Below are 27,572 nucleotides of genomic sequence, written 5' to 3' on the forward strand. Positions count from 1 at the left end.
CCCAAGGAAAAAAACAACATTAATTTCAACCATGATTATGTAACAGTGAGCAATATAACGTAACTTTTACTTGGGAAACCTTGAAAACGCCTGTCTGTTGTACTTTTCCTTTTGGATGAAGTGGTGTAGGGACAAAAGATTGTTATTTGCAATCTTCTGAAACATTTCAAAGTGAGCAAACATTTCTGAAATGTAAAAGCAGTGATCTCTAGCAGGTAGCAACATGAATGCCTTCAACCACCTACACTATGTACTTCCACACTGAGAGTGATGGCTATCTACCCATATATATATATCAGTCCAGACAAATAGCCACTCATTTTATCTGGGTCATTGTTGAGGTGCTCTGTGCAAGGCTGGAGCCAGAGGTGCATTTCTGGGGCCGGCAAGGGAGTAGGCTAATGTTCAGGCTATTTTGGGAAAAATTTGAGGCTGCCCTATGTTTCAGTCAGCATCAGCTCTGCTAAGATTGCAGTGGTATGCCTTTGTCCAGATGAAATGCATGTTGCTGGGTTTGTTTTTTCTTGTTTCAGGCAGCCTAAAGCTCTGATGCAGCACGTGAAGCTGTCACACAAAGACTAGAGCTGCACAGGGAAGTGCATTGGCCCTCCTTTTTTTCAGTAGTGGTACAGGTTGTTGTAACATTGATAAGGCTGCAGAAGTAGAACTTTAAAAGTAACTTCTTCTGCAATCCAGAATTTGAGAAGATGAAGGGAGACCAATGATCTTTCTTTTAAAAAACAAGGCCATTGAAGGGCTACCAGGTCTGTCTGTAACCATCAAGCATTTCTGTAGAACAGAAATGAGGTAATGAGCTTTTATCCAGCCTGGCAAGCAAACAAAGCTAGGCCTATAGAAGGCCATTACACAATAATGATGTCGCCTCAATGGTGTGGAATATATAAGTAAGCTTCACTGTTGAGACAAATGCCACATCATTATTACTTTATCTAGAAATTGTCCTTAACTCAGAAAACTGTCCTTAACTCAAAAAGCAAGAAACAAATTTTTAGTATTTTATAGTTGCATTTACAGTGCTTAATCTTGGAAAATGAAAACAACAACAAAAACAAACAAAACACCAAACCAAGGCATTCTTCCTAGCAGTAAGTGAGGGAAAGTTTCACAACAGGAATGTACTATTCACTCTCCCTTTTGGGCATGCAAATATTATGGAGAAGACTCAGAGTGTGGCCTATTCACTCAGAAGTACTAAATCCTGTTTAATCCTTATTTCTTTGAGTGCAAATATCTTTCTTTGGAAGAAAACAATGATAAAAAATACGTGATTTACCAAAGATTGAATAGATTACTTATCTAATGTAAAATGTTTTCAGGTTCTGAATTACAGTAAAGCCTTTGTTTTGCTGAATCCAATTGATTTCAGGTGAACTAATTAAAGTTTCAATTTGTTTTAAAAAGCAGTTATCTAAAATATGCTTAATATTTGACATGTGGAGGCTTGAATATAAAGCAAACAGAGCTTGGCGTCCAGCTGGACCACTGACCCTGCTGGCCATGTTTGCAGTTATAATTAGGTTCCTTTTTGCTCATTTGGCAACGTACTGGGTCTTTGAAGTCTATGTTTTCTCTCAGCATCTCTCTCCAAGTACTAAAGGGCTCTGCTCCAGCTTTGACTCCAAGTCTCTCACATGGGGCTCTCACTGGTTTGCCACATGTTCTTCACTGGTTGTCAGTACCTGTGTAGCAGAGACCCAAAGTCCTAAACATATCAGCCAAAACCTGGATGAAAGCCACTGGTTTCCATAATGGTGGTTCTTAATCTACTCTGGGATTGGGCACATAACTTCTCTTTTCCTTGGTTTCCTGATCAATTAAAGGAGCATGTTAGTGTACATAGTTTTGGAGATAAACACATGAGTTGTGAGGAAAAATGTTCTATCTCAGCACCTTGGAAGATGACTCCAGCTTCAGACATTGGCCCTTACCTGTCTAGCTACACAGAGTTAATAAAAGTAACTTTTTTTTGGCACCAGAGGCCAGAAATTGATATGACTTGACCTTCCTGTAACTTTTTTTCCCACTTTGGAAATACCTATCTAGTCTATTTATTCTTCTGTATTATCTATGTATCTATTATTGTTTATTATTATTCCTGATCATTCCTTTTATATCAAGTGGACTTAGACTTCAAAAAAGAGAGGAAATAAGCATTTTCTTATTTTCAGATAAGAAGTGCTAAATCCAAAAGTAGGCAGTGAAGCCTTTTGTGGAAATATCTCACTGTGTATTTATTTGTATATGCACATATAGGCATATGGATATAAGATTATAGGAAAATTATTGACAGTTATATAAGACAAATGTACATCCCAGGCCTTCATATGGCCCTCATATTTATATTTTCATATACTTCAAAGTTACAGATGTGTACTGTTTCTTGTTGAAATGCAATTTGCTCTTATAAATACCCGTGATTTTTAATTTTTAGTGAATGAGGCAAAAGTATAAATAAAAAGTTTGAGAAATATTTCCAGTAATTTTCTCATTTTTTTGGCAATTTAAACCAATGCAGTGTAACAGTAATGAATTCCTGAAGCATGTTATTCATGGTTGTTTTGAATCATAACAAGTTGGTTGTCTGTAAGTGCATTATCATTACGTTCCTGTCTTATTATGGCACCAGTGTTAAAGGAGCAGTCTACGTAGTCTCAAATGTTTGGAACAGGGAGAGTGAAGTCATTACCTAGAGTTAAGGAGTAAGTATTTCACTGGACCAAAGCCACCATATTTAGGCTTGCATCTGGTTTGCTAAAACTTCTTCCCTTAAAAAGAAAAAGGAACAAACAAACAACAAAAAACTACACAGAAACTAAAAGAGTTTTGATTTGGCAAGGAGGCTGAGAGCAAGTAGAATTTCCAGTGAGAGCATGTCACTGTGCATAGATTAGCCTGGAGAGTAGGTTTTACTCTCCTCTTGGAAGACAGAAATTTAAATTACATTTCTCTTTTTTTTTTTTTTTTCTCCCACAAAGACTTTCTTATCTCACTGTGAATTGAAACAGTATAAATTTCTAGTACAGAATTCTCAAACACCAAGTTTACAGTAAAAGTTCTTCCAAGTAGAGTGCTGAGTTTTCTGAGTAGCTCCTTCTCATATGATTTCAATGAGATCACTCTGTGCTGACACAGAAAGAGATTTCAAGACACATTTTCTGTGTAACAAAGAATTGTCATACAAGTCTATCTAGTAATTTGCAAACCTTAGCCAACAGTGAGAACAGGAGCTCTAAAACGGAAGTCATACATTAAAGCAATACTATGTAAGGCAATTACTAACAAAAACATAGTTTGTAAAATGATTGTTTTTGTCATTGTTTATTAAGAAGCTACTTTTCATCAGTCTTATTCTTTTACAGAGACAGACCTGTCTGGACAAGACAAAGGAGATCACTAAGTGATTCTACAGGTAAATCTAAAGTATATGCATGACTTCAGAATAACTTATAAAATTCAACATGTATAGGACCAGTATGAAATATCTTCAACATACCAAGCCAGAAAGTTTTAGCAAAATGTTTTCTTTGGAGATGGTTGTCAGAGCCTAAAACATATCGATTAAATTATTTTTGATGCCACTTCAGATCCCTGTCTTTGGAGCAGATAAATCTGTGGTGTGCCCTTGTGGCCAAGAAGGGCCGTGGTATCCCAGGGTGCATTAAAAAGAGCATGAATAGCTCTACCCTGGTAAGGCCACATCTGGAGTTCTGTGTCCAATTCTGGGATCCTCAGATCAAGAAAGATGGGGAACTTCTAGTGAAAGTCCAGTGGATGTCCACAAAGATCAATATGGACCTAGTGCATCTCCCTTATGAGGAAAGGCTGTGAGACCTGGGACTGTTCAGCCTGGAGAAAACTGAGAAGGGATCTTATCAGTGCCTACTATTATCTATAGGATGGGATGCCCAGTGACAGAACCAGGGGTTATGAGCACAAACTGGAACACAGAAAGTTTCATAAGAACATGAGAAAAAACATCTTTACATTGAGAGTGATAGAGCTCTGGAACAAGCTGCCCAGAGAAGTTATGGGGCCTGCTTCTCTGGAGTTACTAAAAACCACCTGGATGTTTTCCCTTACAGTAAAATACTGTAGGGAACCCGCTATAGCAAGGGGTTGGACTAGGTGATCTCGAGAGGTCCCTCGCAACCCTTACAATTTTGTGATTTTTTTTTGTTGACAAGAAAGGTGGTCTCACTAGCAGTGAATAAGAGAAGTTTACAGTTCATTGATTTAATCTAGTTGGAATGTAAATGACATTTAGAAAAAAAATACAAAACAGAACAGACAGAAAAAAAACCCCAAAACTCAGAACATTTTTTACAAACCAGAATATTACTTCCAAGTACTTCTACTACTGAGCTATTTCTTGTTCTAGTGGTTTCAGCAGTCAAGAAAATTCAGTAAAGACTTCAAAAATAACTTCAGTCAGAAGGTTTGGTGAAAGCCCATCAACCACCTTACACAAATGAAGGTGCAGAGTGTGGTATAGTTCAAGTCACTTAGCAGAACCAATTTAAAAGTTTTGCAGAAGACAGATTGGAAACTGCAGATCATGTTGTCATTTTCTGATGTGATTTCTAGCTGGCCCCTGATAACTCAAAACTGTAGAACTTAATGACGATGTCAAGAAAACCTGTTTTACCCAGTTATTTTCACAAGAAAATAGCAGTCATAGCAGCAAAGCAATATTGTGGCTAACGCTGTTTTGGTTGTAGTGATGTTGTGGTAGGAAGTGGGTGTCAAGTTCTCTTGGTAACAAATGGGAGATAAATGACACACTGAGTCATCAATGAATCATTATTAGATTTTTGCTGATTTTTAGCTTTTGTTTCCAGATTCTAAAAGTATACTGGTTTTAATATGATCAATGAAGATGAACACTTAACAGAGTTCACAAGTGTGTGTTAGTAGTCAGATTATCAGTAGATCTCCTAATGCTTTGAAAACAGGAATTTTAAATACATTTTTTACTTCTTTCAGCTAAAATCATTCAGCATTAAAGGATGCCCTTGTTCTTTGTAGGAAAAAGACAAAACAGTAAATGAAGGTAAAAGTATGAACTCTTAGTGGCCAGCAGCAGAATCACTGAGTTCAGTACAGTTCATAGAGGTCTGGATTTCACTCGCTAAGCTTACAGGAGCTCACACCCTGCAAGCACATGCTGTACAGCATACCATACAGAAAAATGGATTACTGTCTTTTACTTTGGAAAAAATATAGATTTCTATAATCAATCAATATAAAATGATAGCATATTCTAATGTGAGCAGCTAGAAACTCCCTCAAATTTAGACAGTGCCACGACTGAAAGCAGGAAATAACAGGTTGCTAAAGAGAGCAGTGAGGCTATCTACTTAGTGTGTGTGTATTTACATATAAATATATAGGTTCGTTATGTATGTACAGAGTCATTATCAACCTCAATAACCATAAGGAAAACTGAAGCCCAAAATACCCCATTGGTAAAGCCGCACACAACTGTGCCTGAAATTAGTGGGTAAGGGTGAAGTTATGTTGACTCAAAGGCTGAGTATGAAAGCTTGACTTTGGTCAGTTGGCTAAATTTTTGCTGATTCCTGATATATACCACTAGCCACTCGGTGTAGCATTTTTGTACACTATGGAGCTTCAGCTGTCCTAGAAATTACACCACTGCAGTTTCATCTGTTACTTTTCTTGAACTACTGGGATTAGTTCTCCCAGTAGCAGATAACTCCTCCATGTGTTATAGGCATCTAAATCTTCACAGAGCTGGATTAATAAAAATGTAGAATGTCTGTTTATGCTGCAGACTCCAGTCTTCTATTCTGTAACAGTACTGTAAGTACTATTTTTCCCCATGTATTTAAGATCTATTAGCTGTTTAATGCTAAATTTATCTATTATAAGATAGATCTAACCTTGTCTAAATTGAATAAATATTTTAGGATACATTTACATTTCAGAGAGCAACATACACCAGCTACTTCCAATGACTTTTACAGCTAATTTTTCAAAAGATTAAAATTATATGGGCATAAAACTGTGATTTTTTTGCATGTGTGTATGAAGACATGCCTCTTACCAGTATGTAGACACCTGCTTCCTAGGCACAAACATGATCCAGTATTGGATGGATAGGAAGCTGAATTCAAATGCTATCTATCACCCTGAAAAGGTAGATACATTCAACCTACAGCTAAAATTGTCATTTTGGCATCTGGGCTACAGCTTATACAGTAATCTAGTGTTGTAACAGTATCACTGAATAAGTGACATGGGTTCCAGGCCTTAATGTACCTATGAAGGACTGACCTCACACCTTTGAAGGCTGTCCAAACTATCAGGCCCTAGCAAAATTTCTTCGTCTTTCCATTTTTTCCTTTTAAGCTGGACCAGAAGTGCTTGTGGAAAATCAGAGGAAATCAGTTAGGGTCCTCGATATTGAGGAAGGATGAGAGGAAGAAACTGGAGTTCATATGCTCTAATTCTATTCCCCAGACTTTTTCTTTTTAAATGTATTAATGTAAAACGTATTTGAGAGTGCTATTTTGGAAAACATGTTCTGCCCTTCTCTTTTCCCCTTCAGCAAAACTTCTCTAATAATTTATTAGCATTTATTCATTTACTAAAGAAACAGGCTGTGCTCGTGCTGTTTTCTTTATGTATTCATTCTCAGAAGAAAGCTAGGCAAGATGGCCGATGTACTGGTTGACATGCCTGAAATTTATTTTTATGTCTTTAGTTATCTATCAAAAATTAACTGGGGTTCTTTAAAATTGTCTGTATGCTCAAAGAGATAGAAAAAAACTGGCATATGTGGATTGGGTCTTCCTTCTTGGGTCTCCATTCACAGACTGTACAGGGAATGTAAGCAGCTATACTGAGACACTTCCCTTCCTGGGACGAGGAAGCTAAAGCAGTGTTAAGACGGAACTGAAATGAGATCCTGAGTTAGGAGCTGGCTTTCAACCTAACAAGTTTTGCTGAAGGTGCCCAGAGCTGGCGGGAGTGGTTGGCACTGTCTGCCTCACCACTCCAGTATAGTTCAGAACTACTTAGGAGTATTGGACAGTCCCAGTCTGTGCCAAAGTGAAGTTTCACTTACTCTGGAGCAATTGTAAGAAAAATTTTGTAAGATTTGGTGGCTAAACCCAAACATTTGTATTCAGCATTTACATATTGTTAAATATAGTAAGTGCTTATCCAGACACTTAAATTTCAGAAGTACAGTTTCTGCTTTTACAGACTAATCCGTCTCTAAAATAGTATCTTTCTGTTGTGATATTTTGCAATATATTGTTCTAATTTTTTTGCTTCTACTTCCTCAATTAAGGAGCAAAATAAAAAATGATACCTTGGGAGATTAGGAAGTTATTAAGAAGAGAAACTTACTCAGAAAAGGAACTTCTTGTTTCTTGTAGATGCCAAACTCAGACAGAAGACATCTAATTTTTTCTTCTTGGCTACAGCATATCTTTCCATCTTAGTGTTCTTTATTTTCCAGTACACAAACTAACTGAACATTGTCCTTATGTTTATTCTCTTCAAACAAAGCCGTATACCGACTTTTCCAGACAGATTTTTTATTTTACAGTTGCACCTCTACAGTTTCACCTGGACAGATTCTCTTCAGTATTTCATCAGTGCCACAGGTGGAGATCATTCTCTATGATTTCAAAGTTATTATTGTTTCAGTTTGCAGATGAGAGAGAACAGATAAGCTATTAATGTCCCTGAAGGGAAATTATTTTCTCTTGTATCAGCAATGAGTCAGCAACATGTAATGATGTATGTGATCATCTCATTGCAGGAATTTTCAGACAACGGTACACAAGGTGTTAACTTGTTTTCTGTGTTTTATCTATTTCTTATTGAATTATTGCATTTAGAAAATCCTTCTGTCTTGAAAGAATAGCGTAACAAAATTGTTTGAGAAAACAAAAGAGAGGTTTTTTGTGTGTAGTGTAAAAGAATTTATTTTACCCAAGCTTTGAGATATCTTTACTCTCTAAGTTTATTTATAGTTACACACATCTGCTGTGTGTTTTAATTCAGGTTTGTTTTTTTTTGTTTTCTCGTTCTTTCTACCTGGCACCTCTCAGGGCACCGTGGAAGATGAGCACGGCCTCCATGCCCAGCATCACCAGGGAGAACCCAGTGCAGAAGAGGGCCCAGCTCCGGTGCCACTGAGATTTGGTTACAAGGTTCTTTTCCTCTCTGTTCTTGGAATTTTAGAAAAGCAGACAAATGTCTAGCAGAGTGTCCAACTTTCATGTATATCCATAAGAACCAAACTGGGGACTTTCATCCATTCAGGTAATGTTTCCAGATTTGGTTACAGTTTCTCCTGTAATGAATGACTGGCTCTTCACCTTTATGTTTTATCCTTATTTTCATTTCACACTTCCTTTTCTATCCTTTTCACTTTAACACTTTTCAAAACTCTTTTTATTTCCCCCCACCCACATTTAATTTAGCTTTTTCTAATCAATTCAGAAACTACCATGAAAGTGCAGCTTTCACACAGCACAAACAATTTTTTTTGCTAGTTCCTCTAACTCTACTTTGAGTCCTCCCTTCCTCTGTGTCCTGTAAACTTTACAGGAAGTCTATATGTGTATTTGTATAGGTGCTAGACAGAGTGAAGTGCTTCACTCTTTGGTAGCCCTCAGGCACAATCAAACAGTGTCATGACATATCTTAAAATTGAGAGCTATACTTTGATGACAGAGAAACTTGTATGCAAGATGAGTTTCCTTCATCTTTCTACTTTCCTATTAGAGCAACATGCAAACTTTCAAGCTAAGATTTTCTATCTGAATCCATAGTATCATATGTTTATCAGGCTATATTTAAACCTTCATTTTGAGGCTGTTTTATTTTGTCTAGTTAATGACCAAATTAAAATCAGGCACACAGTGTAATTAGACATGCATGTTAAAGTACTGCACAATAGCAGAAGCAAAGCAGACCTTTGCAGAAGAGCCTTTAACCTGTGACATAAACAAAACAACGTGGTGTAATTTTGTCAATGTTACATTGTATTTATTAGTATTTACTTTCAATTTTAGATGCTTGATGACAGTAAACTGAATTTATTTGGGGAAGAGGACTGTTTCTTATCACTCGTGTAGCAAAAAAAAAAAGCATGGTTCATCTGCCTTATGTTCACTTTTTAACACTATTCACTGAGGAAAGTAGGAAAAATGTTTGGCCAATGCTTTTTGAAAAGTGCTTGTGTTTTGAAAAGTTATGTATCAACCCAGATGTCTGAATCAATTACATTTTACAAACCTGCCACAGTACCTATCAGTTAAGCAGTTATAAAGGATTAGTCTCGTACTGTAAATATAGCCCCTGAACTATACTTACTGTTAACTGCAGTACTGTAGTAAGCCTTTAAAAATGGAGATGGAGAAGTGGCTGGAAGAGGAGGTGGGAGAGGGGGAAGAGGTGGAGATTATCTATGAGAAGTTACCTATTGACTGTACTGTGCAGATGTTGCTAAAACAAATGACAGAACAACAACAACAACAAAAAGAAGGAATGGAATTTCCTTCAATTCTGTGAGACAGAATAAGCACATTTATTTAGGCCATGCTTGAATCTGAGTTACTTCAATATGAATTAAATTACCTTCACTGACTGGAGTGGAACAAAGAGCACAAAAAAGGGGAGCAGCAGCTGAATCTGGCCATGGCATGCACTTAATTGTTACTGGGAACGTTCTTGGTTTTATCAGGAAGTCAGTGAAAGTCTTAGACAGGTTTACTTAGTGTAATCGTAACTGCTTCATGAATTTTCTCTTTACCTATCTAACAAATTATACCTCAACTTTCCTTCTAAGATGTGAAAGAAAACAGGGGAACTGGGAAGATTTTGTTAAGTGAGAGAAGTTTGTTGGGAGTTCAGCAAATTAAATTAAAGCCTTCACCTCTTGCCGAAAAACCCATGACAATTTAGGAACATCTAGAAAAAATTTACTCTTATTTTTTCATTTTCCCCCAAGGCATTGTGAACGTGCCCTTTACGTACATTTGTAAAACTTGTTGTCTTTTGTAATCAGTTTTCATTCTTTGTATTTAAACTTCAGGGAGGAAAACTTCTCTTCAAGGGGAGAATTGTGCATAAAACAACAAAGAAGTAGGTGGACTGCTTATTTTAGATAAAAAAGAATATACACTTGAAAGTAATTTGCTTTGTCTATTTTTGTTGCTCATGTCAGATCTATTTACTTCACCTGCAGGAGTAATCTGGCTTCAGTTATTTCCACACTTTGGGTTGAAATTCCATCAAAAGACAAAAATACAGATGTGTCTGCTCCAACTTCAAACTTTCTAATTGGCTCAGTAAAGCAGTATTTCTTTCTTTTTTATTTTTTCTTTTATAGAATCACAATGTGGGATTCTATGGACTTGCTGCAACAGCTCTGCATCCTTCTTTTGCTGGGGTCCTTGGGTGTGGACACAATATCCCATACAAAGCCTCACGAGGGCAGAGCACGTGGGAAACATACTCACCTCCTTCTTGCAGCTGGCTATTCCTCTTTTGATGCAGCCCAGGATACAATTGGCCTTTCAGGCTCTGTATATGCACTGCTGGCTTTGTCCAGCTCTTTGTCTGCCAGGACCCCTTTGTCCTTCTCCACAGGGCTGCCTTCGACAAGTTCTTCTTCCAGTCTGTACATGCTTGGGACCTTGCACTTGATCTTATGGCACCTCATTAGGTTGACATAGGCCTACTTTTCGTGCCTGTCTAGGTCCCTCTGGATGGCATTCTTTCCTTCTATTTTATCAGCTGCACTACTCAGCTTGTTGTCATCTGCCAACTTGCTGACAGAGCACTCAATCCTACTGTCTGTGTCATTGAGAAAGATATTGAAGAACACTGAGAGACTGAGATATTGAGAGATACCTGGGGGACAGCATTCATGACCAGCCTCCACCTGGACATAGAGCTATTGACGACAATTTGCATATTTCAGATTTCTAAAAGTATTTATCTCACTGAGGACAAATGATTCAAATTTTCACAATTTAGGAAGGATATATTTATATAATAGCTTATTTATATATATATATATATATTCATAAAAAATTCTCTTAAAGATAAGGATTAATTATTTATGTTTTGCCAGAGTGTAAAGATGTGATAGCTATTTTAGGTTCTTAGTCTTAATCAGATCAAAACATCTTCCTATTTTTCTTCTTCCAGTGGAAATATTCCCTTTTAATGGACAATACAAACTCCTTCTTTACCATATTGTATTAAATACATTACTGATAAATTAATTGTTCTAAGTCATATTTTGTGTCAAGACAAACATCCCAATGTGAGGCTTTTTTTCAGTACTATGTGCACAGATCTCCCTATGTGCATGCAATATCTTGCTTCTCATAATTCTGGAGACTCTGATGACAAATTATCACCCTTTCTTTCTTATCAGATGTGATTATATAAAGAATTTCATAATAAAGTAAAGCAGAATCTTGCCCAAAAGAGAATCTGAAAACTTTAACTTGATTTATAAACTTCAGAGACCGCCAAACCTAGAATATGCCATGCTAAACCTCAGTGTTTCATGACAATTCACTTAAAACATTTCAGAATGTTCAGATTTTTTTCCAATTTTTCAGAATTTCAGAACATTTACTCACAGTGCCTGTCTTGGAGAGTGATAGACTTTGATGCTCTTTTCAGGATTCTCATGGTGGAAACCTGCTTCATCAAAGTCTTGCAGAAAAAAACAAGAAATTGGATATGCTCAAGTACAGAGTTAAGCTGATGGAGATTCATACCACCATAGGAAATGAGTAGTACTGGTCATTTCAAAATAAAGAAAATTGAATGTTTTGTCCTATACATAAGCCCCAACATTTTGCAGAACCTATATCTAAAATAAGCATTTGAATTAGACAGAATAATTTCCATCATTGTTGGTTTCTTAACAACTATGCTATCTAAAGCGTCAAACAACTGTTATAAAAACATATATATATATATATAAACATACATTTTTATAAAGTAGAGATCCTTTTTCCCAAGTATCACCTGCTAAACCATTAACGTTTCACTAAATAAACTAGGAGAAAATCTAGTTCCTTTGGGCTTTATATTGCTACAAGTACTCTATATTTTTTTATATAAAACACTTGCTAGAAATCTATAGTTTGCTTTTACTTCAAAACTATATTATTAGTTACTTGTACTACCTAGTGATGCTTCATTTTGACTGTCAGATTGCTGCATCACTTACTTCTGTGGTTAATTTTTACTGAAAGAAACCATCAATCGCTCCCCAAAGTTCTTTGAATTCATATACCTGAATTATCAAGAAATACAATCCAAATATCACAGAATTTCCCAAATTCTGTGTCTTCAAATACTGTGTCCTGCAGCTCCTTTCATTCTATTCCAAGAAAGTGACTCATGACTCTTTATTAATCATGAAATATGGTAATCTAGTGACTACACTAAAAATGTCTTTTTTTCTTCTCTCCATAGCTTGAAGGAAATATCCCTGCCAAGTCACTATCTCTACACTGATCTTGTACTAGTAGTGTACATGAAACCTGTTCATGACTGAATCTTTAAAGCCTGGCCAAATGGTATTTTTACATGTCAATGTGGATCTAATTACATTTTCAATAGACTGCATCGTTAATTGCATGAATAATTGTTGTAATTTAAGATTAAATACTGATTTCATTTCAAAAATAAGGACAAAATCTCTTTCTGTCTGTAGACTGGATAGCATTTTGCCCTGTTCAGGCATAAGTTTATTGCTGGCATATGGCACATTTTAAAATTATTATTGTTATTATTATTATTATTATGTGTGTAATAATCTGAACTGGAAATAACTGTAATAACCTACACTCGAAGTAACCTGTTTTTGTTAGTTTGATGGATAGGTTATTCCACTGTCAGGAATTAAACAGAGATATTGCAATGTTAGCTTCATATACATTTTCCTGGTATCATCAAGGCCATGTCTGGAGAGAAAAATTGTGTTTGTATAGAGATGGTAAGTGGAGCAGTTCATACTCTTAGTTATGTTGTGCCCTCTGGCAAGCCTGCCAGGAGAGTGCTGTGCTTGTTTTCTGATGAGAAACCTCCTCCACATTCCAGCCTGAGCGTATCTATTGTTTTCAGATGCAAACAGATGTGTTCCTTACCTAAGGGAAGCTCTCAAAAATATGGAAGTAAAACAGAAGAAACTGATGTGAAACTACAACAGTATTTGACCTGTCTGCATGCATTAATAATCTCAACTTTAGCTGAAGGCAGAAGTCTGTTATATTCAGTTCTGTTTATTTGCTTAGTTTCTGCCCTACAGTGCATAAGAGCAATGGAAGATATGAGTATTAACTTCATGCTTTTAATTTGAATTAGCATTTTGTTAAATGTGTATGTGTTTATTATATCATTCCTAATTGTTGAAGGCCAGATAGTTCAGATTTGTGGAGCTGGTGAAAGAAGGGTAAACATTTATATTCTTTATTCTAACAAACCACCTTGCATTTCTCAGGCCAAAATTACAGAACTTCTGTTGACCATACTATATATCCATAATAGCTCTTCCTAATAGTTCTCATATAGTGAATGAATTTTATTTTGGTGCATCTCTGCTGAAGGATAACAACGCATTTATTCATCAACTCTTGAAGGTTTTTTTTGTCTGTTTGTTTGAGATTTTTAATTCTATTACTTTTCTATCTGCCGTGGACTGACCTGTCTTTTCTAGCCTTCAAACTGATGCCTGGAGGATGTTCAGACACTTGTTACACTTCGGATGTCTGTAGGAGGTGAAGCGACAACCCACAAGTGGGTCAGGGCTGCAGCTCCTTCATGAACGCAAACGTGCAGAAGCTTGTGGGCGTGCACCTTATCATATCTATGTCTCAGCTACAGCAAAGACTATATGAAGAAATCACAAAGTGCTAGTGTTGAGTACCTACTACTAGTATTCAGAAAAAGTAGCGTGTGTTGGAGGACAGCAGGATGAGGGTGTGAGCAAAGAGAGAAAGGAAGTGTTCAGCACGTATAAGTGCAGAGATGGTGAAGAATTACTGAGATGAGGTGCAGTAAGCCAACAACTCATCTGCAGTACCTCATCTGCACAGCAGCACGTCACAGTATGACATTGTCTGACCAGCAGCTCTCCAGCACATAATGCTGTGCTGTATTGTGCCAGAGTATAGATAGATGTCCTGGATTAGAGAATTCTCTACAAGGTTACTTTCGTCCCACAACAATTTGCAAAACTAGAAGCTAGGATGCCACAAACCTTATTTAAAAGCAAAGACATCTCAGATAAAAAAGAACTGTATATTCTTGCAAATAAGAATTTCTGAAATGAAAGTTTTCATGGGCTAGGATTTAGTGACTTTCATGCTGATATTTGAAACTGTCGGGCCTCCATGAAGAACAGTCATGAATTTCTTCTAGATTTTCTAAAAGATTTTGACATCAGACCCTGTGATTGGAAAAAGTATTATTGAGGCAGCCATTAGCTTGATGTCTCCAGTAATACAGACCCAGTTTTCAAAAACAGCATTTCAAAATGAAAATAACTCCTCAATGCATTCTCTGCATGCTGATTGACCTTTTTCGGAGAATCATGGAATCTCTTAGCTTAAAGACCATCTAGTTCCAATCTCTCTGTAGGGGAAGGATTGCCATCCACCAGATCAGGATTCCCAGGGCTGCATCCAACCCAGCCTTGAATGCCTCCAGGAATTAAATAGGCTCTTGTTAACACTCTCCTTCACTTCTCTATGGACATCTCTTTGTTTCTACCTATGTCTGGGCCCTGTCCTACAGCAGAATCATTAGTGAGGCTCAGCAGGGAAAAATCTATAGACTCTCATCACTGGAGAGTATCTACCTAAAGAAAAAAATAAATGGCATAAAATCAGAATTCTGGGGTGCTGGAATTTACCTCCAGAAGCACAGAAAAAGCCAAATCTGGGAAATTTCATGTTCATCCTTTCCTGCAGGAATGACCGAAGCCAACTGTTTGACCAGCTGTGTGTGGTCTCTCTTGCTTAAACAAGCATTTTTATTCAGAACTACAGATTTATGTGACAAAATGTGATGCCATCTTCTTGTTGTAGGTAGTCAATGACAGTAGCACCATTCAAGAGCGACAGTAAATGATACTGGTTTAGTTCTTTCTAATTATGCTTTCCAAACGATCCTGAGAAATGTTTGAGTAAGGGCTTAAACTACTGTGGAGGAGATCCCATACACAAAACCCTCCAAGGTACTTTTGATGTAGAGGTTTTGTCCAAAGGAAGGGCAGCAGAATGTATCACTTTTTCACTTTGCCTAAGCCTTGATAGTAGAAATTTAGTGTGCCATTGGCTCCATTATTTTATACTGCATAAATTGCGTGTATTGTACAAAACTATATAAACCCAGATATATTTTATTTATTTATTTTTAAATTTAAGGGTATCAAACTGTCAGACTGGAAGCTGCTGTGTTTCCTCAATCCTGGAATGATGAAACTGTAGTGCTTCAAAGAGAAAAGAACAAGAATTTAAAAAAAACGATATGGCAAAAATAATGGAAGCATTCAAAGAAACACTTGCTTAGAATATGGAAATTGACTTTTCTTAAGTAATCTCAATTCCAAATAATTCAGTTTTAACATCAAAGAGCAAGTAATGTTTCAGATTTTAAAGTCAATGAGAAATAGTTTGAAATGAAATATAAACTAGAACTATCTGCAGCAAAATGATAATAACTAGTTCAAGACTCTTTTAGAAGAAGAATTTAAGCAGCCTCATTCAGAAGTAAACTATAAAGTTTATTTTTTTCACAGAGCAAACAAAAGTTCCTGTAGAAATTCTCAAGAATTATAAATATCATTATAGACAACTATCTTTGTTCTATCATGATAGACTGCTATCTTTGTTCTCTATTTGTTATTTCTGAGTGTGCAGCATTTTTAAACCTTGGTTTTCATGCTACGGCAATGTGATTCATATCTTGTGGCTAAAATGATTGTCTTTTCTTTCCAAAATTTCTGTTGTGAGAAGACATCTGTTGAAATGAAGATAGCTTGTGGATGAAATATGTAAATTACAGCCTCCACCGGTAAGAGGAGGTGACATCACAAGACATGTGACAACATTCTTCACACTGTTGCAGTAGAATAGACACATAACCCACTGTATATGAGGAAACATTTTTTCTACTTTGAAAAAAAGCTTGCATGTGATGCTTGCATGTGATGATGATTTGCATAATGTCCATGTTTTAGATATATATGTTACTCTTGTTGCAGATTCAACTGTCATTTGAAATGATATAATCACAGCTACTACTCCTCCGTAAAATCTATCATTTCTATTACATAGAACAAAGACTCCTTTCTATAGCAAGAAACTTGTTCAGTGTGAAATCCAGCTTTAAGTCATAAGAGCAAAGGGTTTTTCGTATTCAAATGTAGTTTATTGGGCTGTAATGGGAACTGTATGACATGTTAGAACAAGAGTACTCATTACAGGAGCTATGTACTGCTGATGGCATCTCCCAAGCTTCGAAGAGCATTTATGTAGCTAGACTGTAAATCCATATTTTTGCACCTCTGTTCTTCTCTATCCTCTTTCTCAGCTGAGGACAACTTTCAGAAAGAGCAGATCTCCATCCTTTCTGCTAACTGCTCCATAATGTCCACCAAATACCCACCTTATACTCCTCACTCCTTGATAGCTTGGGAGATTCTATTAGATTCTCACCAAATAGGATCATTACCTCATCTATTTTTAACCTCATATATTTCTAGTCTCATATTTCTAACCATAAAACAGCCCAGTCCTGCACAAGTGCCCAGAGCAAGTACTGCAGGAATCTACAGGTTGCCACACTGTGGGAGGTGCACAGCTGTTTCTGATGTTGTATATGTGTAAAATTTGTTTTGTTTGCTACTGATAAAACACCAGTCTTCCTGTGGAAATGGTGTTCGCACTACAGAGTGGATTCAGATGAGCTTCCTGGAATCATTCTGTGACTGAGACAGTTCTGTCATTTTGTTTTGTAACATGGAAGGAAACATCCACAAAGTTCTGGTGTGAGAATTTTTGCGTGAAATACTGTTATGTTGCTACAGACAGGCAAAACTTTCACTTGTGATGATTTTGTAATTCAGGCTGCCATAAGCCGACTACTGTGCTCTTGTATCTCCTCAGTAACTTAAAAATGTTTGTGTTTAATGCACATAGTATAAAAGTATTAATACTCATTTCTCTCATTTTTAGCAATAGCTTCAGAAAGTTTTTTTTTAAAAAAAACCTTTTCGTTTGTCATCATGGGCTCCTCAAACAGCTGCTATTACTTTCTCAGTTAAGGGCTGTGCCAGGCTTTTGGATGAATCAGAAACAGCATCAAAATGCCTCTATTTTCTAATTCAGTCCCGATTTTTGGTTACCAGAAAAATTTTGCCTGGCAATTGCTACCACATAAGAAATAGGTTACATTTCAGTCCTGCTTCCAGCACATAAACAACGCAGTACATCACTGACAGAATGAGAGAGAAAATGATCCCTCCGAGGTTTTTTAGCTGTCACGTCACCAGGCAAATGTGGAAGAACGGGGAAGAATGAGTCGTCTTTTCACTCATAAAAATTGCAAGCAGATCACCGTGTAGGAGCTTGTACTTCTATCTCCCTAACACCTGTTTTATAGAAAAAGAGAAGGCCCCAACTTCACTACTGTCAAGACTCCACTGCAGGTATGCACTCCCACCTACCTGAAAGCCTGTCTGCAGTTATGCTGAAGAGGGTTCTCAACCTGAGCAAAGAGAAAACTAGAAGTTCCTTATAGAATGCCCACATAGCTATAATGCTTCATACCAGATTTTTTATTCTGTGTACACATATGGTCTTTAGTGACATATATTGTTTCCTAGCTCTTATTGGGTGCTTTATTTAAATAGCTCAGATAAAAGCCAATAGCATGGTTGTCATGTGAAAGATTAAAAAGCATAATGAATTGCTTTAGGATTATTAATTGTTCCAGTGAAACCTGTCTGTTGTGGTTTTGATATGTTTAGCTGCATTGGGGAAAGCACTGCGTGCTCAGACAGATGATGATGGGAGGAAGAGCTCTGCTTCACTGCAGTGTTTACAGCTGGCAAAAACATGACAAATTTTCTGGTATCATATGCCTCTATTGGCTGTAGGCTATTCAAGCTGTATTAAATAATTATTTTACTTATTTAATCAAAAGGCTTATAAAGAATGAGAAAATTGTTTCTTGCAAAGTGAAAGTGAAGAAAAAAAAAAAAAAAAGAATGGGGAAAAGCTATGATTTGTATTTACAGACCATTATCTTCCTGCCACAAATTCTTCATTTGAAAACCAGCTGGCAGATGTTTACCCATTTCCTTACCATCCTCAAGGTAAAATCTCTGCAGCCTTAAACAAAGATAAATGATGAACTATCTACAGCAGATTGTGGTAGTCCAGTTCAGTAATAGTAAGCACCATATAAGTCAAATCTTCAGCAATGTCTATGTATTTTCTAAGTCTAAACAACATGAAGACAAACCTCTATAAAATCTCTTTCAATTTTAAATGGCTCCCTTCATATTCCTCACCTGATCTCTCCTGATTGAATACTGAGAGGGAAATAATGTGTTAGCTCCTAGCATAGTTCACATTTCACTATTAATAGCATTCCTCAGTAGTCACTGAGGCTAGCACTTCACCTGCTTTATTAGTTATCCCAAGTGCTGCACTTCCATTATCTAGGAGAGACAGATGATGGTGCAGTGTTTTCAGTGCACTTCACTTGAGACAACTAATTCATCTTGTCCATGCATATACATATGTAGCTGTCTTTTTTTCTTTAGTCTTCATTGTTTAACACAAACTCACAGCTCCTCTTAGCAAAAACTTACACTACTTTTACAAGAAAAGAGAGAAAAATGGGGTATTAGCTTGTCCACAGTGTGCTAGCTTGTCCACAGTCAACCTCAGCTTTGTTTCTTAATTATAGAAATTTAAGAGCAAGCTACACTGTAGATTTTAGAGAATAAGAGGCATAATATACACGCCCACATATCCCTATTGATTTTTAAAACTGATGTGAAAAAGTATTTCCATAGTTAAATGGTTAATATGACAGATGTTTTATGTCCTCCTAGATTGTTTGATTTTTGTTGTTGTTTTTTTTTTTTTGACTACTTCCTACTATTGAAAAGCAGAAATGTACATTATGTTTAGTAAGCAGCATACTATTTAGACTGATGTATTCAGCTGTGATCCTAGGAAACATTATTTCATCATCGGTTAAAATTTGTGTTGTGTTGTGACATGATTTTCTTTAACTATTTTTCTTTGGATTCCTTTCCTTTTTGCAGTTTGGAATGGAGCTCACACAGTTTGTAGTAGTCTAACATGTGTTTTCCTGATATTAGGCAGTACTACTAGAATACTTGAGTTGAGATGCTTGAGATCAGCTGTGGGGTGAAATGGGTGTTTCCCTGTTCCCTGACATTTCAGCAATCTGAGCCAAACTACAGTCATACATGCCTGTTACCTCAGTGGGATTGCTTTGCATGGAAGTTATCAGAGGCTCTCAGGAGGGAACCTCCCTCGGAAAGAGAGCTGATGGTCTGATAAGCATAACATATACCACACTGTCTTTACATGAACTTATGTCATTGGTGGCATTTTGGTGGCGTGTTTCCTTGACTGTCTCTCTAAATCTACAGGCACATGACTACTAACACTCGTTGGCTATTCAATTTTAAAAGATATCTAAAAAAAATATCTTGGTAGACATGGGGGAAGTTGTGGAGGAAAATGATTCATTTTGATGCTCAGTGTGGGCGTGTGAGTCTATGGATTTAAAAAGCCACAAGAGTACAGAAAGATGTAGTGGGAGGAGAAATTGCACTGAAGACTTTGTCATCTTCAGAAGTAACGGGTGTTGTTTCAGATCTATATTTCTCTTTTTGGCTGTATCACTGAGAAACTGGTATTAGAACGAAAACATGATTTTTCAGTCATGGTTGGATTTCCGTCATTTTATCTGATTAACAAATATAGTAACTTCTTGTTTATCAAGCAGTTGAACATCTCTGAGGACTAAATGTCAAGAAATGGCAGAAATATCACTCAGAACTTCAAAGCTGATATGCCAGAATATTCATGCTGCCAGTAACAGTAAATTAGATGTATAATTAGACAAACAAATGGATAGAAGAGTAAGCCTTAAAACATTACTATATTACTTTGGTCTAAAACACATCCAGGCAAATGCACGTTGTGTGCATAGTGTGAAAGGAAAGGGTGCAGTAAAGGGTATTTAGAAGTAATCTTTCCGTTCCCAAAGAAAAGGTCCCTGAAAGACAGAGATAATTGTTGGTACCCAGCTGGAGAATGGGAGGCATTACCTGGCACTCAAATAACATCTTCTGACCTGGATATAGAATAACAGCTATTGGACTCATTCAGGGAAATCATCCTGCTAAGCCCAGGAGCAGGAGACAGCTGGGAAAGTTCATATATGTGGGAGCTAGTAGCCAGTAAACTATTTGTTTTCCTGTTAGTGGAAAGGGATAAGGAAGGACAAGACTATTAACCTGGCACTGCAGGCAGTTGGACAGTATCGCTGCTTTTTTTTTTTCTCCTATCGTTGAGCACAACTAAACACCAAGAAGAAATCCCCCAAAAAAAGTATAAAAAACCCTAAGCTAACAGTTCTGGGAAGTTTAGGGAGATGGGTAATGGCATTCTTTGGGGGCTGTGCCCTGCCATGAGAAGACAGTGCTCAGGGTGAGCTCTGCCTTTATCAGTGTCAGCAGACTTCAGCATCCTCCTTAGGTTTATGAGGAAGCTGGTTATCAAACCACAGCTGAGGTTTCTATTTTTACTTTTATTTATTTATTTATTTATTTTTAAAAACAGATCTGTGAAAAATCTGCAGAGGGTGCCACATTAAATGCCAACACCAAAATATGTTTTGCTGAAGTATACCAGAATTCAGTGGTAGCAATGACTGATAAAACTAATTCTTCAGCTCACTATGCATCCACTGAAATATACATTTTAAACAAAGTAAAAAGAACCAAGCCAAGTATGTGTTTTTGTTTTGTTTGCATATTTTTATTTTTTTAGCCACAGCTTTAAAGAAGTATAGAAACAAATGCTGTTCGTTCTCGCTAATTCTGGCTAAACTAGGAGGGGTTGCATCTATTCCCGATCTCTAGCTCTGTCAAGAGATGAGCAAGGAATCCCTCGGAGCTGGAGGAGGGCTGTTTACAAAACGAGCTCTGCATTTCTCCCTCACGAAGCACACAGTCCCCAGCAGAGGGAGCTTGTCGGGGTGCTCGGGGAGAGGAACCGGGCCTCTGTACTGCGGAGGGTTCTAGTGGCGAGAAACACAAGCAACAGCTGAAGGAGTTTCTCTTTGTTAGGCACAAACAGGCTCTGAACTTCACCAGCGACCACAGTGACTGTTGGTGCAGGCTAGCTTTGACAATGATAAAGTAGTAGCTAAGCCTCACTCCTGGCTTTCACAGTCCAGCATTCCAAAGTAAAAGTATTTCTTTGCCATTAGTACATGCTTGCAATTTCAAAGGTAGCATCTTCAGGAAGCTCTTGAGCTTGTAAAGAAGCTGCAGATTTGGAGACTGACTGAAGAAGACAGTGTCCCTCCCACTTGCCTTCTATTTTGACTTTTGCGTCTTGTATATGTGAAGTTGATGACTACATATAGTATGTCAGAAGAGAAATATCACCTCTTTTTCTCAGCAGAAGGAACAGGTCTTTAAAACCTGTTTAGTAGCAAAATTCAAGACAGTGTTCAGGTGCTGGTGTTCTGTATCTGCTGCTGAAGGTGGTAGAAGTTTCACCTAGAAGTTCACCCAACAAAACATGACTGATTGGTAGTTTTCTTAAAAGGCAGCTAAATCAGAGGCTGAGCTGAAGAAATAACTGGAAGGCAGGAGGGTAGAGAGCCATAGGCTACAATTGCCCTGCAGACTCATTTCATAGAACCATAGAATCCTTAGAGTTGGAAGAGACCTTTAAAGGTCATCTAGTTCCACTGTTCTGCAGAGACACCTACAGCTAGATCAGGTTGCTCAGAGCCTGGTCCAGCCTGACACTGAATATCTCCAGGGATGGGTGACTTTCACCACATCTCTGTTGCAATGCCTCACCACCCTCATTGTAAAATATTTTTTCCTTATATCCAGTATAACTCTTCCCCTTTAAGTTTGAAACTATTTCCCCTTATTCTATCACTTCAGACCCTGCTAAAGTGTCTGTCTCCTCCTTTCTTGTAGATCCCCTTTAGGTCTCCCTGGAGCCTTCTCTTTTCTAGACTGAACAGTCCCAGCTCTCTCAGTCTGTTCTCGTAGGAGAGATGTTCCATCTCTTGGATCATTTTTGTGGCCCTCTTCTGGACATGCTCCTGTACTGAAGACTCCACATCTGGACACAGTACTCCAGGTGAGATCTCATCAATGCAGACTAGAGGAACAGGATCACGTCCCTTGCCCTGCTGGCCATGTTTCTCTTGATGCAGCCCAGAATATGGTTGGCTTTCTTGGCTATGTGGGCACATTGCTGGCTCATGTCCAGCTGCCATTCACCAGTAACCTCAAGACTTTATCAGCAGGGCTGTGCTCTATCCTTTCAGAAGGGAAAAAAGAAACCAAAAAATCTGTGACAACAGGATTTACAAAAGGAAATTGCAGACTGTGTCCAGTGCCCCAGGTCAAAGGTTCTCCAGCAGAGATTTAGAAGCTCAAAATTAATAGCCGGTCAGGCTCTCTAAATTTTCAGTGCCTGCAATGAAGGAAAACGTAAGGTCATGTTTTCAATTTACAATTTGTTCTTTGCTGTTTGGCATTGCTGATGATACTTAAGTAATGGTTCTTAGAATAATTTGCTCATCATGCTCAGATCCGGCTCAAGGCTTCTTTTGTATTTGTATACATTTAGATTCACCCATGTCTAGAGTTTGTTAATTAGAGCTGTTGAATCTGTCCTCATCAGCATTGCAAAAATACTTTTATTTAAAGTAACAGTAGAATATAATAAACAAAGAGGAAAATAATCAAACACAATTGTCTTTAAACAGATCCACATCATGTTATATTGGATACTCCATCAAAATGAAAAAGAAACACACTTAGAAAAGAGTGATTCTTTTACAGCAGTGAAAACCAAATGCATTCAAGTTCTTATTGAAAAGATTAATCAAATTGTATCATGTTGCTGCCTTAATCTCATTAGGATTTAAAGAACATGAGTTTATTCACAGCCTTCTGCCATCTCACACAAGACAAAGCCCTACATTAAAGCAGTATTCAGAGTCCCTTTAATATCGTGATTCTCAATTCCATGTTTTTCACTTGCACTGAAAATAACAGTGTTTTGAACTGACAGGTTTTTATATTTCTAGCAAATTAAAAATATCTTTTTTTCTGCTTGTCACAAGCTAACATTGTATTAACAATGTTAGTTCTTGTCTTCACTAAGATGGACACATTCTTAGTTTATTTCCACACTGGAGTTTTGGAAAATAGTACTTAGTTCTATTCAGTTCTTTTTTTTCTAGTGATGCCTCTTTTGTGGTTCACAATTTTCCCAGGAGCCTCATAATTTAGTTTTTTTCCATATTGTTATCGACACAGTCCTCAGAAGGCTTGAATTTAAGCCACTTGTTTCCAGAGTGTTTGAAATATTTGCCCACAGTATCATTCCATGCCATACAGAACTGCTATTCACCAGATGCCAGATGTATAAAATGCTCTTCAGTTGGCTTCTTTCCTCAGGATTACTAATTTCTATGCCAAAATAATTTCTAATTTTTGGACTTCATAGCTGCTGATTGTGCTGTTTCCTCAGGGCAGTTGTTACTGGAAATAATCCCAGATGTCAGTGAGTACTGTCACAAAACTTTCAATAAAGCCTTGATGTATTCTTTCTCATCTACATTTCCTGGAACTTTTAAGGGTGAGCAATCAAACATCAGTGCAAGTAGGTAACAGTGAGACCCAGGACTTGCTGCAGAACTGAAGCATTGCTTTTGTAATCTAATCTACAATTAAATTTTGACTGTATATCTAAGATACCATTCTTTCAGCATTTTCTTTCCAGTCATTAGTTAAGTGTATATAACTGTGTAGGAATATTCCTTGGGGATTCATTTGCTTGCCTACTCTATTAGGCTTCTTTGCTTGTTTTGTTGGAGGGAAAAATGTGTAAAACTACATTACAGTTGCAAAGCTGCTCCATAGCTGAGGTGTCCACAGCTGACAGTGTGAGGGCTATAACAAGTTTTGTGAGTTAAAGGACTGCAGTGTGTAAAGATGGAATTGCTTAATGTAAAATGCTACACTAAATCCAACCTAGAAGATAAGCTGCATAGTGCAGTAGGAGATACCAGTACTGCTATCCCATGTTTGTATGTATATACTATAGTACTGCCTTTGATTATATGATCACATGCTGTCTTATTTCACTCTATTGTTAAACCTAACTGTCAATAACTACATAATGAAGAAGACTTATGGTTTCTCAGGCTACTGTATGTCCTGGAAGTTTGAGTTTCTTAGTTTAGAGTAAGCTAAATCTTGTTATATTTTTGTGTGTAATAATGATGATGGCTGAAGCATCTTTGGTCGTTTACAGAAATAGTTTCAAGCAGCATGCTAATACCAATTACACATTTTTCTAGGATTCCTTTCTATCCCATTCTCAAGGCCTATCAGAAACCTTGTGTTCTATCTGCCTCATATCCTACAGCAGATGTTTTGCCGATCCTTTTCTCAGAGAAAGAAGAGAACACAAAAGCAACTCCCCCACCAGAGCACCATCTGATCCCTTTAAGGGCTTATTACTTTAAGCCTCCCATCTGAAGGATTTCATGGGAAAGCACCTGAATGGACAGCATACCTCTGTGCTGGAAGCAGCTTTCTCAGCAGAGGTGTTGGCCACAGCATGGTGCTAGGCAGCCTGCTATTTTTTGCTGTTCCAACCAGGAACCATACAGAAGCACCAGGCAAAGGCCAGAATGCCATCTTTGACAATATTCACACACCTTAGGAGCCCCATGGCAATTTATATGCACACCTGTGTTGGGCCAATAATTGGAAAATCACTAAAATTGGAATCAAAGCACAGTTACCAAATACTAACATTACTCATTTTCCTTTTTGCATTTTAAATTCTATTACTGGAGATATTCTTTCTGTATTAAATATAATTCAGACTATATCAGACACCTTTGTTTTTATCCACTAAAACCTCTCTATTATCTATACTATACCTTAGAGTAGAGTTGGATTCTGTAATCTATAAACACTTTTTGCTAACTCCTATCAGCAAATAGTTTCTTTAGGTTACATGCAAGCTATTCTGCTTCAGAGCCTAGCTTCCTAGATGCTAATGGAAAAGGCTGCAGCTCTTTTTGCTGCAAGCACTGTGAGATTAACTGCATCCAATCTTGCTGGACACAGATGAGGAGGAAGAGAACTCAGCTTCCTCTTTGCATTGTTTCTTATCAAAAGAGAGAAGATTTGGGTGGTGGTTAAGGAAATAATGTCTGTTTTGTACATTCACTGGCATGACAGATGAGCTAAATGACCAACTAAGCAAGATAACACATCCTCTTGAGAAATGCCTGAGGATCTCCTGAAATCCTTGTTTAGAAAAGTATAGGTCTAAATGTATGTGGATTTATTTAATTTCTTACTTAGTTATTTTTTCCAAAGGCAAATTAGCATACAATCAGATTTCCCTAGTGAAGGGACTCCAGAAAGGCAAAAAGGTTATTGTTTTAGTGTATGGGAACTGTTGGGTCACAGCCTGAACCACTGATTGATCATTTGAGGCAAGGACTGAGTCAGCTATGGGAGCACAGGTAAAGGAATTCAGCTGTGTGGCCGGAGCTTGGCTCCACCCCTCCTGGACCCCATTCAAGACTGCAACTGGGGAACGTTCTTTTTCTGGAGATCCCTCCTCTGTGGAGTCTTTCCTGTGAAGCTAGATCTTTGGATACAGGCGAGCATTCCTTCCCTGTTTGTTTCTTTTCCCATTTTCATCGTGATAATCTTTCAGCTGTAAACCAACTGTAATGTTTAGATTCTCAAAACTAGAATAACATTAAAAATAGATAGTCCTTAGCTATCTTTTTTTATTTGTTTGTTTTACATAGCAGCTTCTTTTGGGACAGTATTCAGGTCATGGTCAGTAGGCTGGCGGAGATACTCGTACCTGGGTTTGAACGAGAGTAGGTGCTGAGTTTCTGAACAGCAGGATTGGACCTTAGTCTTTCTTCTTCTCCTATTTTTCTGAATAGTAATTTCCTTTTGCTGCACCAAAATAAAGGCCTTTTCTGTGAACCAATTAATACTTAAGGTAGGATGAGAATATTTTCAAAATTATGGAAAGACTGTGACTAAAATTTGAAAGTGTATCGCTGTCTCTAAATATAAGGCTTTTTAACCTCAGTGTAAAATCTGAAGGCTACTTATGTTGTATACCAGCCATAGATATTTGTTGAATTTCTTGTGAAACCACCTGATTGGAATATTTTAATTACTGTCATATTTATTCTTGTGGTAAACCAAAAAGGGATGTAAACCTGAGCTGAGTCTTGCCAGTGTTGCCAGTATGTTTCTGTATGCATTCTATGTGAAAAAAAGACAAGGAAGTTCTGAGAATAAAGAAGTCTGGCAAGGTCCAGGAAACACTTTACCTCGCTATTCTTCCTCTTTCTTTAATCTTTGTTTGGCTTCCCTTGTTTCTGTGCAAATAATAAAATGAACAAATGTACCATGGTGAATTATTTTTTCCACTCTCCATTGCAAAGTCAAGTGATTAAGAGGGCTGAAAACAATTAGCAGCGCTTGGCATAAGTCTGACACTATAATATCTTTGGATGAAATACAGAAGTACAATAGATGCTAAACTGGGGCAGGCAGTTTTCATTTTCAAGAAGAGGTAATTCCCTGGCTTTGATGGAAGCCTCTGCTTCTTTTGTTTTAACCCTCAAGAAACACCCATGTGTTTACCCTTATAACCTTACATCAGTGTTAAGAATATTGTTTCATGCTTTCCTTTACTATCTTCTCAATTGTTGAAAGTCTCTCTGCTTCTGTCTGGAACAACCTTGAAGCTGTTTCACTTGGGTGTTAGACTTTGTGGCCAGTTGCTGGAAAGGCAGAGAAAGGAGGGACAAGTGCTGTCTAATTTGAAGACAGGAAGTGGTTGAACTTGGTCTCACCATCTATTCAACTCAAAAGGTCTGTGCAAGTTCCTTCTCTTGTGAACTGTGAGGCTCCAGAAGTTTTCCCAAATCTGGAGGCACTATGAGTCAGATGTATTTTGCAAATATCAGTTCATCAAGCTGTATGACTGTAAAACCATACACATAGGTTTCACTTTTCTGCAGAATTCACACACAAAAAACCCTGCACAATTGCACTGACACAATACTGAAATGTTCATGTCTGCCTAAAACTCTAGCGTTGTTATTGCACGCGACTAAGGAAGCTGTTTGTTTGTGTGTTGTGTTTCTGTTGTTTAAAA

At 37.4% G+C, this 27,572-nt stretch overlaps 1 long non-coding RNA gene across 1 annotated transcript in view; it reads left to right on the forward strand.

Moving 5' to 3' along the window:
* Positions 1-18,279, forward strand: part of LOC116216748 — a 32,122-nt gene extending 13,843 nt beyond the window's left edge. The window contains exons 2-4 of the long non-coding RNA XR_004160126.1: positions 3,381-3,430; positions 8,109-8,322; positions 12,511-18,279. This is a non-coding gene — a long non-coding RNA (uncharacterized LOC116216748). The remainder of the gene's footprint in view (positions 1-3,380; positions 3,431-8,108; positions 8,323-12,510) is intronic.
* Positions 18,280-27,572: the final 9,293 nt, after the last annotated feature.

Source organism: Meleagris gallopavo, chromosome 6 (assembly GCF_000146605.3).
Source record: "Meleagris gallopavo isolate NT-WF06-2002-E0010 breed Aviagen turkey brand Nicholas breeding stock chromosome 6, Turkey_5.1, whole genome shotgun sequence".
NCBI classification, from domain to species: domain Eukaryota; kingdom Metazoa; phylum Chordata; class Aves; order Galliformes; family Phasianidae; genus Meleagris; species Meleagris gallopavo.